This window comes from Chiloscyllium plagiosum, unplaced genomic scaffold (genome assembly GCF_037043375.1).
Source record: "Chiloscyllium plagiosum isolate Xiang-an unplaced genomic scaffold, Cpla_swu_hap1 HiC_scaffold_5, whole genome shotgun sequence".
Classification (NCBI taxonomy): Eukaryota; Metazoa; Chordata; class Chondrichthyes; order Orectolobiformes; family Hemiscylliidae; genus Chiloscyllium; species Chiloscyllium plagiosum.
The window spans coordinates 59,177,723-59,192,097 of NW_028270143.1; the positions used below are offsets into that span (position 1 = coordinate 59,177,723).

Consider the following 14,375-nt stretch of genomic DNA (forward strand, 5'->3'; position numbering starts at 1 on the left):
GCTGAAGACTCTGTCAGTTGAGAACAGGATCAGTTTAGATTGGGAATTAGATTAGATTAGATTAGATTAGATTTAGATTACTTACAGTGTGGAAACAGGTCCTTCGGCCCAACAAGTCCACACCGCCCCGCCGAAGCGCAACCCACCCATACCCCTACATCTACCCCTTACCTAACACTACGGGCAATTTAGCATTGCCAATTCACCTGACCTGCATATCTTTGGACTGTGGGAGAAAACCGGAGCACCCGGAGGAAACCCACCCAGACACGGGGAGAACGTGCAAACTTCACACAGTCAGTTGCCTGAGGCGGGAATTGAACCCGGGTCTCTGGCGCTGTGAGGCAGCACAGCAGTGCTAACCACTGTGCCACCGTGCCGTGTAAAATATCAGAAGGATGTTGTGAAACTTTGAAAGGGTTCAGAAAAGATTTAAAGGGACTTTACCAGGGTTGGATGATTTGAGATACAGGGAGAGGCTGAATAGGCTGGGCATGTTTTCCCTGGAGCATTGGAGACTGAAAGGTGACCTTATGGAGGTTTATAAGGTCATGAGGGGCATGGATAGGGTAAATAGACAAGGTCTTTTCCCTGGGGTGGGGGAGTCCAGAACTAAAGGGCTTAGGTTTAGGGTGAGAGGAGAAAGATATAAAAGGGACCTAAGGGGCAACCTTTTCATGCAGACAGTGGTGGGTGTATGGACTGAGCTGCCAGAGAAAGTGGTGGAGGCTAGTATAATTGCAGCATTTAAAGGGCACGTGGGTGGATTTCTGAATAGGAAGGGTTTAGATGGATATGGGCCAAGTGCTGGCAAATGGGACGAGATTAGGTTAGGATATATGATCGCCATCGATGAGTTGGACTGAAGGGTCTGTTTCTGTGCTGTATATCTCTGACTCTTTGTGCCAAGTTTTCTCCTGGCCCCAAGAGTTTAATTCTAGGCCACACAGTTTAAACAGGATTGTACTGAGCTGGTGTTAAGAAGTGAGGCATTGGAAAAACACAACAGGTCAGGCAGCATCTGAGGAGCAGGAGAGTCCACGTTTCAGGTATAAGCCCTTCATCAGGGCTTATGTCCGAAACGTCGAATCTCTGCTCCTTGGATGCTGCCTGGCCTTCTGCGCTTTTCCAACGCCACACTTTTCAACTCTGATTCTTCAGCATCTGCAGTCCTCACTTTCTTATTGAATTGGAATTCATCATGTAGTACCAAGTTTAAACTGTAGTTACAGCATAAATACAGACTTGCATTCTTCTTGAACAGTCAGCTTGCTTTGGTTTACTGCAGTTGAAACCCCTCCTACGCATTGCCCCCATGGGAAGATGTAGTTGAAGGACAATTTCTGCATTTGATTAAGGTTATGTTCCATAAGTATGCTAATTAACATTTGCAGTTTTCTTTTGCTTTGTAAATACCACCTACAGTGTTGCCTCAGTGCCAATGTTTTCCATTTAGAATAAAGCTCGATGGTAACTGAACATTTCTTCAGAGATGTAGGCTGTTAATGTGAGTCACACAATGAGTTTATGTACTGCATCTTACCTTTAAAACATGTATGATTTACTTTGGCTAAAACCTATTGTGTTACAGAAAAAGGAAACAAATGCTTTTGTGTACGGGTGCAAAGAAGCGCTATTATCATGCAAATATATTCATATTGGAGTTGTTCTTGATTTGTGAAGAAAACTTCCAGGAGGAGTTGTGAAAGCCAGAGAGATTTGCACTGAGGTTTACTTCAGTACAAGAAATGAGGAGAACCTGCTTCAGAAAATATTTCACTTCATTAAAGAGGGGAGATTTTGTGAAGATTTTAGTAGAATGTGGATACTTGCTTTTGAGATTAAATTAATTAAAAAGTTCCTTTATGATGCAGGTCAATAATTTATCTTTAATATCATTGAAATTTGGATTTTAATGTCGAGGCAGGATGGGCTTTGGCTAATTCTGTGAGGCGTTTTCATTTTTAAATATAACAAAGTCAGAGAATTGTTGAATGAAGTATCTTGTCAGAGAGCAGGTGATTGCAGGCCTCTGTTCATGTTACTGAAAAACAAAAGGTTTAAACTGTTGTGCTCATGGCATGATGTGGAGGTGCTGGTGGTGTACAAAGTTTAAAAATCTCACAACACCAGGGTATAGTCCAACAGGTTTATTTGGAAGAATCTTCCTCAGGTGGTTATGTTGTTTGATTTTTAACTGTGTTTATGGCAGGTAGGGTAAACATGAAAGGCCGTTAGCTTTGCTTTTGATTTAGAAGAATCTGAGATGGGCATGTTTATCTTAATTTAAGTTCAGAAGTCATCAGGGTTGTGTCTAGAAGCAATTTTAGTTTTCCCTCTGAGAAGTAGTTTCGTGCAGTTCAGGACCTTTTTAGTAAGAGTTTAATTCGTGAAAGTTCAAGACCAGGAGAATTTGGTTAGAAATCTGCAAGTGACTAGAAAATAACTGAGAAAGTTTATGCCTTCAGATCTGTGAAAAGGTTCATGTTGTTAGATTTGGAAATGACTTTTTGTCTCCACAGTCCATGACAAAAACACTGTCAGGAGTCAGACAGAACTTAGGGGTTGAAACAGATGAAATTTTTCTGGTTTTGAGCCGTGAAATAAGTTGAAACTTTGCTGTGTGATTTAAGATCACTTCAACTGTCTTTGATATTTTGATAATAAAAAACAATGGATATTAGAAATGTGAAATTCTGGGAACGTCTGTGGAGAGAAGAGAGTTAATGCTTCAAGTCCACGGTCTGAATAAGGACCCTGGTCGGGGCAAGGAGGATAAAAATGCACATACCTGGAAGCCACCTTCATTGCGGACTGTCAAGGATTTGTCCTTGCCCAGCAGTGGAGCCCTGCCCAATGAGAGAGAAGGTTCGCCTTGACCTTCGAGACCCGCCTTTGTGGAAGAGAGCCAACCCTACATTGGAGAGGAAAGAGATTCCAGTAATTCAGCTCAAATACCTGGAGCATTGCGGGTAATATCCTTTCTCAGACAGAGCTAAATAGAGATTAAATACTGAGGGAATTTTGGAAATGTTCACACGCTGTTTTAATTAAAGAATATTTTGTTATTAAAATTGAACTGAACTGCGAATGGAATTCTGTGTCCCTTTGTCCGCCTCACTGACGAGAGTGCCTGGTTAAAATGTTCTTGACACAAACTGGCCGAAATGTCCGAAGCATCGATCATACTTCCAAAAGCTTCTCAACCATGAGTTTAGTCAAGAATTGCTGCAGTATTCTTTAGTCATTAGATTGGTGCAACAGAAACAGTTCCCAAATAACTCAACATCAAACAGCACACACTTGAGCAAATTATGGCACGCAGCAGTTTTCAATCTAGCCCTCGGATGCAGGACTGTCAAATGTGTATGCACAAAGTATGCAGGCCCAACTCCTCCTGGCGCCTGGCTCATCAATGTCGGGAGCTGTGATGGTCAAATGAAGATCCTGCTGCAAGGGAAGGACTTTAAGGCTAACAAAAGTATTTTGAGGAGAATTGAAGGTACGTGGTGATAAAGCCAAAAGCAACTTGTGTGGAGGCACACATGCTCCTCAAGTTTACAGTAACTGGCAAATGGACAATATGGTAGCATATTTGTAGATCATCAAAAACCTGATCTATTATGTCCATTAAGGGAAAGAAATATTAAGTATAAATGTTCCTACCTGCCTGAGACTCAAGATATGCATGACTGAGGGTCTCAAATTTAACGTGATCTGTGATGGACACTTCACAGATTAATTTTTATATACTTTCAAAATGAGTTGACAAAGTATGTTGGGCTCCTGCTGTTTGGATGCAGTTTAGATTTTAAAATTTTAGAAGAATGATTAATGAAAATAATGTGTGGTTTTGGGTTGGGATTTTGTTTTGGGAGAATTGAAAATTAATTATGTTCCTTAACAGCTGTAGGCAAGATTATCGAGGGGCTCAGGCTACCCCAGGTCTAGGATCGTGAGGTTAAGAGAATAGACAAATCACAAAGAGATAGTGACTGCTGCTTACAATGCCTTTTTTCTTTCACTGTTCTCCTTTGGTGTTTCTTGCAATACCATTTTATAGTTTGAGATAAAACAGTGTTTATATTGTCAAAACAAAACTGAAATATGCTGATTGCAGAAATCTGAAATTAATGCAGAAAATGCTCCAAGTACCTGGCGCGCGGGTGTGCGCGCACTCATGAGAGAAAGACTCACACTAGATTTTGGTACAATTTGAAGTGGAGTGACCAACTAACTGTTTTCAGGAAGCCAGTCGGGTATAAGAAAGATTTTGTTTGGTTATTGTTTGTAATTTATCATTATAATGACATTGATGTCACAAAACTAATTTTATACTTAAATGTACCAACATTTGTCTTCCTTCTAATTGATTGATTGTTTCATGGATGTTTCATGGCCTGACCCACATATAATTTTCACACTTGAATGTAGCCCTCTAATTGAAATGTTTGTCCATCCTGAACTAGCAGAAGGCAATCCACTTGATTGTCATATCACACAAAACCCACTTTCGACATCTGCCGTGTCCATCACTGGTAAGTTGTTGATGCAGGGTGCACTCTCTGTTAGGTACATTATAGCAATGTGCCAGGACTTCTTTGATAGCCCCTCCCATGCCAAAGATCTAGAAAAACAAAGGCAACAGCAAAAGAAAGGCTTCAAAACTTCCAGGTTTTCTTCCAGGGTGTGCTTAATCCTGAATTGGAACTAACTGGCCATTGCTTCCCTGTTGCTGGGCCAGAATCCTGGCCACTCCTCTCTAACTTCACTGTGGGTCCATCTGGACCATACGGACTGCAGTCATTGAGCTCTCCACCACTTTCTCAAAGGTAACTGGGAATGAGCAGTATATACTGATGTCATCGACCTGCACATCCCAAGAGTGAACAATGGTGATGAAAGGAAATTGCTGAATTCTAGTGGGTGCAATCGAAGACATTTGGAAGCTGAATGGAGCAAGTCACTTTTGGAAGAAATACAAGTTCAGGGAATTTTAACTCTTAACTGTTCTCGGTGACTTCAAGTCCATACTGTAAAACTTCCCATAATTTGACTAAAATCCGTGCATTTCCACAGGCAACAGGATGATAAAAGTGGGAGATAAATAGTCTTTGGTGTGGAGTGGGTGGGTGAGTGTTGCATTCCCTGCACAAACCTCTTTTATCTTGAGGACAGGACTGGGTAAAGCTACAGCTGCAATCAGATCAACACAATCCTGAACTTGAATAGGCATTTTAAAATTCTCTCTGATTAAAAGCTGCCAGCCTTGTCCTGATTTGATTCATCAAGCTATATTTCCGTTCTGGAGCTTGGACTCAAATCAGTAAAACATAACCAAATCAGTTTCCTCCCCCATAGTTTTTGCTGAGAGTAAAGAAAATCCTCTGAGTTTAATACATTGGAAGCATATCGCTCAAAGGATACAAGAATTTGAAATTTTTCATCTTCCACTCATCAGAATAGGATGCAAGAAACAGACTTTAAAGAAGAGGCACTATTTATATAGCATGGGATGAGGATGCTGATTGGTTCGGCTATCGTTGAAATGGAGATTCAGCAAGAACCATTCTCCACCCTGGAGGCTTCCTGCCTCTGTTCCTGATGAAGGGCTTTTACCCAAAACGTCGATTTTCCTGCTCCTCAGATGCTGCCTGACCTGCTGTGCTTTTCCAGCACCACTGATCGAAACCCCAAAGAACAGTTAACTGTCAATCATGGGTCTCAGCAGGAAGGAAGACTCGGATTGGTCAAGGTATTATCATCAGAATGTCGCAGTGATTTGTTGTCCACATCATCCCTCTTTTTTTTCTCTCTATGATAAAGGCGCAATCTATGTATGAGTTCCTTTTGCTGACTTTGACACTGTCTTGTGCATTCACACGTAATTTCCAGCACATCCACTTAGACTATACTGAGAGTCCAGTTGGTGATCTTTGAACAGTTTCCAGTGGAATTTATAGCCCAACCTGCATTGTGATCCACTTCTCTGCACGTACCCATGCTCTCAGTGCCCTCACCTCTCTACAGTTCTGTTACTCCACATGCATTATTCTCTATCCCCGTATGCTCCCTCTGTCCCCTTGCCCCCTCTATCTGCATCTCCCTTGAACATCAGGATATAAGAATTAGGAGCCACTCAATAAGATCATGGCTAATCTTTTCGTGAACTCACCTTCACTTACCCGCATTTTCACCCTATCTCTTAATTCCTTTATTTTTCAAAAAGTATCTACCTTTAGCTTTAAAAGTGATTACTGAAGTAACGGCAACTACTTCCCTGGGCAAGGGATTAACAACCCTCTGGGTGAAGAAGTTCCTTCTCAGTTCAGTTCTAAACCTGCTTCCTCTAACCTTGAGGCCATGCCCTCTTGTCCTAGTCTCATCCACCAGTGAAAACATCCTCTCTATTTCTATTTTATCGTTTCCCTTCATAATTTTATATGTTTCAATAAGATTCCCCCCCCCCCCCCCACCCCATTCTTCTGAATTCCAGTGACTATAATCCCAATTTACTCAGCCTCTCTTCATAAATCAACCCCCTCAACTCTGGAATCATCCTAGTGAACCTCTGCACATCTCCAGTGCCAGTACATCCTTTCTGAAGTAAGGAAACCAAATCTGCACACAGGACTCCAGGTGTGGCCTCACTGGCACCTTGTACAACAATAACATTATCTCTTTGCTTTTAAACTCAACCCCTTTAGCAATGAAGGACAAAATTCTGTTTGCCTTGCTAATTACCTGTTGTACCTGCAGACCAACCTTCTGCGATTCAAGCACAAGTACATACACTTTCCCCTGCAAATCAGCATGTTGCAACTTTTTACCATTCAAGTAATAATCTATTTTGCTGTTACTCCTACCAAAATGTATGACTTCACATTTAATAACATTATATTTCATCTACCAGACCTTTGCCCACTCACCTAAAGTATGTGTTCCTCTGTAAAGTTTCACAGTCCTCTGCACACTTTGTTCTGCCACTCATCTTAGTGCCATCGACAAATTTTGACACCGTACATGAAGTCCCCAACTCCAAATCATCTATATAAATTGTAAATAATTGTCCCAACACCGATCCCTGAGGCACTGCACTCGTCACTGATTTGCCAGCCAGAATAGCACTTATTTATCCCCACTCTTCGCTTCCTGTCAGTCAACTAATCTTCTATCCATGCTAATACTCCACCCTTAACGCCATGCAGCCGCCTTATGTGCGGCAACTTGTTGCTCTGCAATTTTCTCTTTTCTTTTTTGCCCTCTATTTCTTTCTCCCCCTTCCTTTCCTCCCTCTCTTTTTTTTTCTTTCTGTGTTTCACCATCTAACTATATCTCCTGCCTCTCTTTTGGTGCCCCCTTTCTCTTTTGCGCCCCCCCCCTTCTTTTCCCACTCTTCTCCTTTCCTGGTTCTCTATTCCTGTTCTGCCAAACCTCTCCTTTTCAGATCCTTCTCTCTATCCCTTTCCCTTTCCTATTAGAGTTGATGTCCAGATTTTCAGTGCTAAATGTAAGTATTCATAATTTTAGTTACATTTGTAGTTCTTAACATCATTCCTCTTGTACAATAAAAGTTTTCAGTTTGAAATGAAAAATCTTTCTTGCAATTCTTTCAGTTGATACTGGAAGTTAAATGTCTTTTGAAAAGTTACTGGTTGGTACCAAAATTGTAGCATTATTGCAGTGACATCCTGTTGATTTAACACGTAATGGAGGTATGCAATCTAAGGAGTGCCCCCTTTACTTGTTTCTGTCGCACTCTTTTTCGATCTTGATCAATGTCTGTCTGTGCGTCTGTCTGTCTCTCTCTCATTATCTGCCGCTCCAGTGCAGTCCCTGTTTGGAGCCCTGCAGGCAACCAACAAAAAGTGTCATATATAATAACCATCACTGAGCAAGAACAGATGGTCCCAGTTTTGAATTTTCGTGACATGAGCAGAAACTAAAGAAATCCTAATGGCAGGATAATCATCTCTGTGATGGACCCTTGCTTGTGGCACTTGGCAACTAAAACTCTACTGTGCAATCTGCATGTAACGTATATTGTCCACAACAAATATTCCCCACTTGCCTCACCCTTGCTGGTAAACAATGCCAACTTGTTCTTCACCTATAGAATCCGATCAATTGTAGCAAGGACCTGGTTACCCTAATACAAGATTTCAGTTGAGCCCCTGCACTGCTGATTGTAATTGTTCACAGATGCCAAAAATTATGTTTCATATTTTGCTGAAAATAAATGGGTAAATTGGCGAATAAGACTGAAAAGGCAGGTCAAACTCACTGCTGTAAAAAATGTACAAAAATGTCATAAATTATATGATGCATTTGATGAGGTTATGTGAAGGAGTCATTAACCTACACAAATGACACCAGATATATGAAACAGGTAAACTTTTGATAATACGCCATGAGTATTATTTGCTCTCCTACAGGATGTTATAACTTTATTTCATCTGAGAACCATCATTGACCGAACAGAGCATCAGAACAACTTCTTCTCCATTTCACTTGCATTGTTTGAACTGTGATTGGAATCTAGTCATAGGGTCACATTCCATTTACAGAACAGGAAATGCACTGAATGGGGGTATGTCAACATTTCAAAGCTCTTGATCAACACTTCACCCTCCAGTTTCAAAACTGACCTCTTGTGACCGTATTCCGCTTATGAAGTAAATCAATTTACATGAATATCCTTATCCTTTCCGACATAAAGTTGAAGTTTAATGGTTTTTCATTCCTATTTGTGATGGCAAAGAAAGTAGAAAGTTTATTCATCACAAACTGGTTTATGATTTTATCGAGCAGTTCACGAACAATCTTCCCTTCGTTGTGGTGATAGCTGTATATTGTGTAAATATGTGCTCTATAGCCTGCAGTGATGGGAGAAATTATTCTGCCTTATTTTTCTTTATTGTATTTCATATTTTCTTTTATTAAATTTCTTTAATATTTTATTATTTTGTACTTTTCCTTTACTATAGATTATTTAATTTGCTAAAGTAAGAATACTATGTTTTAAATTAATAATTGCATATAACATACTTTTTGTGGCACTAATCACTATTACTGCTGGTTCCATTGTACACATTAAGATACCATCAGTGAATTCATGTTTCTTAATCACAGATGATAACATCCCTACCCAGCTTTTGGGGTTTAAGCAACAACAACTTACTTTATGTAGCTCCTTTGACAAAAAACATCACAAGGTATTTATAAAACAGGAATATGAAACAACTACATGGGCAATAGGTCTGATGTTATGGAACAGATAGTCCCTTTGCTGTAAGTGAACTATGTTTGCTTCCTGAAAACCCTGATTGTTTGCAATTACATTTCAATAGAAAAAGTATAATAAATGGAGTATTTCTGTTATCAAAGTATCTTTATGTAATATCATTGCTAGAAAATGTTTGGAAAAAATGTACGGGTTTGTTTTTGTGTAAACAAGCTCTTTTATTGAGGAAAATGTGACAATCAAAATAATGAGCATTCTCCATTGTTAAAATATATGTTTGTGTAGATTACCAAATGTTAGATCCTGTGGTTCCCTGAAGTCTGAAGTGTTCATATTTTAGACCCACATTGAGGCTCAAATTGTGCATATTTCTTGCAGCTTTCCATGTAGGTGTTGGACGAAACACGGTTGCTTTGGTGCACCGATTGTGTTACACTTTTGTCACACTCTGGATATGATGTGTGTATGTGCTATAACATTGAGAATAATTCTTCCTTGCATCAACATATACTCAGGATCTAAACAGTGAGAGAATACTTGTCAAGAAATTTCACTTCTGCCAAGATTTGACTTGGAGCAAAGAGTCACTGTGCAGTTCAATTGCAAACTCATTCGACTTGTTACACTTTAATATGTTGAGCTTAATCATCATGAAACTGAAACGTCCTTTTGTAAAACTTTGCCTTTAGAACTCAAAATAGTGTCATGTTTTATTTCTTGTGAAACACACTTGCAATTGAAATAAATGGTGAAAAGAATAAAATACAGACTTGTGCTGGTAAAGGAAAATTGGCTGACTTAATAGAAGATAGGCTATGCATGCAGGAAATTAAGTGATAAATTAACAGTGGCAGGGGGAGACAGATTTTTCCCATTCTCTTGTTGTAGCAGAATATGAAAACTTGAACATCAAAGGCTACGAAAATGAACTGAATCTGTCCTATAATTAAAGTAAAAGCTAAATGGAAGTATTGTTCAATTCATACTTGAGAAACTAAGAATCTATTTAGAAGTTAGATACTGTATTGATTTTTCATTGTCAGTCCAAGTTTTCTTTTAAGTGATATAGCAATAGTATTTTCTGCGCAAATGTTTGATAAATTTAAAGGAAACAGTTTGAGAATGAATGTCAATAATTACTCCGTTGCAATGCCAGCTCCCATTAAATACTTAAACTGTCCCTGATCTGTCATTGGTTAAGCCTATGCTATAAATCAATGCAGTTCTGTGTAGAGTTTCAATTAAGTAGAAATTAAATTTTAATGAAGAGATGAGTAAGCTGAATTGATATTGGTACAGTTGATTTTGATCCTGTGTTATTTAACAAGTCATGCCTGTAGCACATGCAGGTATTTTTTAAAAAATGTATTTCGAACTAGGAATACAAGGTTAATGTAAGAAATTGAGCTACATATAACTGGTTATTGATTTAGTTACTAGTTGTGTAATTGTTGTTTATACGTTCCTCATCATAATTGATACCATGACTATATACCAATTAAACTGAAAAAGAAATGATATTCTCTGTACTTCATTTCAAACCCAGTGGAATAATAATGGGAAAAAGACAATAAATAATGACTCCTGCAGTTGATATAATCCAGATGTGGGGTCATACTGGGTAATCAGGATTTTATACATAGATCTTCAAAAAGAAATCCCTTTGCAGTCAGACTCTGATTTTCTAATACAAAACATTCTTGTAGTCTTTCTTTGAGCTGGTTTTGAAGTTCATTGAGAGTGATATGTTTAATTTTAGTAAACATTTCTTGTTTTACCCTTGGTTTGAAAGTAAAGGTCATGCGTTTTGGCAGAATTTTGTGCAAATTCCTCCAGCAAAACAAACAATTTCTGCATTGTGTTTTGCATCTATTCGTGGATCTATATTAATCTTTGTTCAAAAGCCAGACTTTTGTTCCTGGTTAATGTAGTGTTGCTGAACACATATTTGTTCATAGAAATTCTTTGTCTTTGGAATATTAATTAATAGTCTCAAAAATGTATGAATAACTTTGCACAGTATATTGAATAATGTGGTTTTTTAAAATGTCCAAATATTGAAATGTGCCTCTGCGGTTGTCAGGAAGAAAATATGTTTTTTATGCAGTGCATTGTTTAGCTGATAATACATTAAATGCTGTTAGGAAATCTCTCACCACAGTACCAATTAGCAGCCTTGTAATTTTTAATTTTTTGTCTGGAATTAATTTTCGATTGAGTTGAACTAGTAACTTTATATGAATGGCGGATTGTTCGGTCAGTGTTTGTACAGGGTATAAATCTAGTGAAGATATTACCCCTTTCAAAGATTTAATTTAAGTATCTCAAAAAGGGGATAGGTAGGGCAAAAAAAATCCAGAGTACCCTGGTTGAAAAAGGAGTTAGAAAGTCAAGGAGCTCAGGTGTACTTATGACGGTCACAGGCAGAAACTACAATGAGAACCAAGATGATTCGATGAGCAAGTGGGGGTGGGATGGGGGTTAGGGGGTGCTGTGAAAAGTTGTAACAAAGAAGCAAAGAGTGTTTATGAGGAGAAACTGGAAGCCAATGTAATGGGCCATGTGGAAGCATGGGACATAACTAAGGTATTCAATAAATATGTTCCATTTGTCTTTACCAAGGAGTTTGATGCTACCCAGGCCATGGTGACAGAAGTGGAAGTTGTGTCATGAGAAATGTTTGAAATTAATCACAAAGATGTGTTAGTTGGACTTAATGTTAGTTAAAGTCAACAAAGCACCAAAACTAGATGAGAGGCACCGAAGGATCTTAAAGGGATTGAGTGTGGAAATTGCAGGAGCACAGCTGGAAATAATCCTTTTTTGTATTCCTTAGACTCTGGAGGTGACAGAAGACTGGAGGATTGCGAACATTTTCCCTCGTTCAAAAAAAGGTTGTAGTAATAGGCACAGCAATTACAGACCAGTCAGCTTAACCTTAGGTGTGTGAAAGCTTCAAGAAACAATTAGTCAGGTTACAGTTAGAAGTCAGATGGAAAACTGTGGATCGAGGATTGATTAGGGAGCACGGATTATGAATGGAGTAGGAGAAAATCATGTCTAACTAACTTGCTGGAGTTTTTTTTGAAGAGGAATACAAAGGGTCAATGGGGTAATGCTGTCGAAAGTGAATTGGACTAACCATACAAGAACTGTACAAACAAGAGTGGGGCAGAGGTTAGGAATCTGAAAGTGAGTAATTAACTGTCTGACTTTCCAAAGCCTATCCACCATCTAAGAAGCACAGGTTAGTAACGTGATGGAATATTCCCCACTTGGCTGGATGGGTGCAACTCCAACAAGTGAAGTGGCATGATTCCACCCTAGACAAAGCAGCCTGCTTAACTGGCACCCACATCCACAAACAACCATTCTCACCACCACTGATACTCGGTCAGCCATGTGTTCTATCTACAAAATGTGCTTCAGCAATTCACATCACATCAATCCTTAGGCAGCTCCTTGCCAACCTGTAACTGCTACCATCTAAAAGAACAAGGGCAGTAGATATATGGTAATACCACCACCTGCAAGTTTCCTTCCAAACCACTCACCATCCTGACTTGGAAATATATCGCTGATCCTTCACTATTGCCGGGTCAAAGTCCTGTAATTCCCTCCCTATTGGCATTTGGGTCAGTCCACAGCAGATGGACTGCAGCAGTTCAAGAAGCAGTTCACAACTATATTCTCAAGGGCAACTTGGGGCAGGTAATAAAAGCTGGCTAGCCAGCAACGTTCACATTCACGGAAAAATAAAAACATATATGTGGTGTATATGGATTTTCAAAGTATTCAATGCAGTGCCATGAAAAGGACCAGTAAGACAAGTTATGGCTCATGAAACAAATGGATAGTGGCACTGTGGATGCAAAGTTGACTGAGTAATGAATCAGAGTAACAGTAAATGGATATTTTTTGGGCTGGAGGAAGGTTTGTAATGGAGTTCCCAAGGAGTTGATATTGGGCACCCTTAATGATCTAGAGCACCGTGTGCACAGGACAGTTTCAAACTTTGTCTGCAATGTGCTATTCTTCCAAGTTTCAATCTGTGAGGAGGACTGTGTGGAATTTCAAAAGGACGTTGCCATAATGGTGGAATGGCTAGATAGGTGGCAGATGAAGTTCAGTTTGGTTAAGTGTGAGGTATAGGTTGGAAAAAAGATGGATATCCAGTATAAAATAAGGGATACAATTCTTAAGGAAATGCAGAAGCAGACAGACCTATGCACACATCATTCAAGGTGGCATCACAGGTAGAGAGAACAGTCAATAAAGCATACAATATTCAAAGCTTCATAATCAGGGCTGGGAGTAAAAGAGTGAAGAGGATTTGTTAACCTTGTGCAGCAAGTTATTAGACCTCCCCTGGAGTATTGTGCATGGATCTGGGTGCCATATCATTGAAGAAAGTATGAAAGAGGTTTAATAAGAATGGTTTAAGGGATGAGAAAGTTCAGTTATGAAAATGGATTGGAGAGGTTGGGACCTTTCTTCTTAGAGTAGAAGACAAAGGGATTTGTTACAAGTCTTTAAAATCATGAGAGATTTGGACAGAGACAAACCTTCCACTCAAGAAAGGATCAAGACAGAGAGGGGAAAGATTTCATGTGATTTGTGAAAGAAGCCAGTGTGATGTGAGAAAATTCTGTTATTGACATGAGTGTGTCAAGTGTGGAGTGCTCTACCTGGAAGGGTGATGGAGGTAGTTTCAATTAAGGCACTCGAGGGCATGGAGTGATTCTATTTAAATAATCAAAGTGTCAGCATATGGATAAAAGGTAGGAAAATGGCACTAAATCATCGTTTGGAGAGCCAGTGCAGACTTGATGGGTTGAGTGACTTCCTTCTGTGCTGTAACAGCTCTAAATCTGAATTGAGAGGTGGAAAATTGAGTATGTGAGCCAACTTTTTTGTGAATGGTCTGCATAACCTTCTGTGGGCTACTATTGGAATAAATCCTTGGCAGATCAATCTTTCAAAATGTAATTGCTTGATTAATGATAGGTTTCTTATGCAATCAATGTGTATGCTACCAGATGTACTGTAGGGGCGAAAGAAACAACGAGGTGGTGTGTGGTCTATTGAAGTACATTGCAGTCGCTGCTTGACAGAGCACAAGTCAACCATG

The 14,375-nt window shown here is 39.4% G+C and overlaps 1 protein-coding gene across 3 annotated transcripts in view; it reads left to right on the forward strand.

Moving 5' to 3' along the window:
- The window catches only part of LOC122549908 (tensin-3), a 439,923-nt gene that overhangs the window by 113,064 nt on the left and 312,484 nt on the right, over positions 1–14,375 (forward strand). The window lies entirely within an intron of this gene.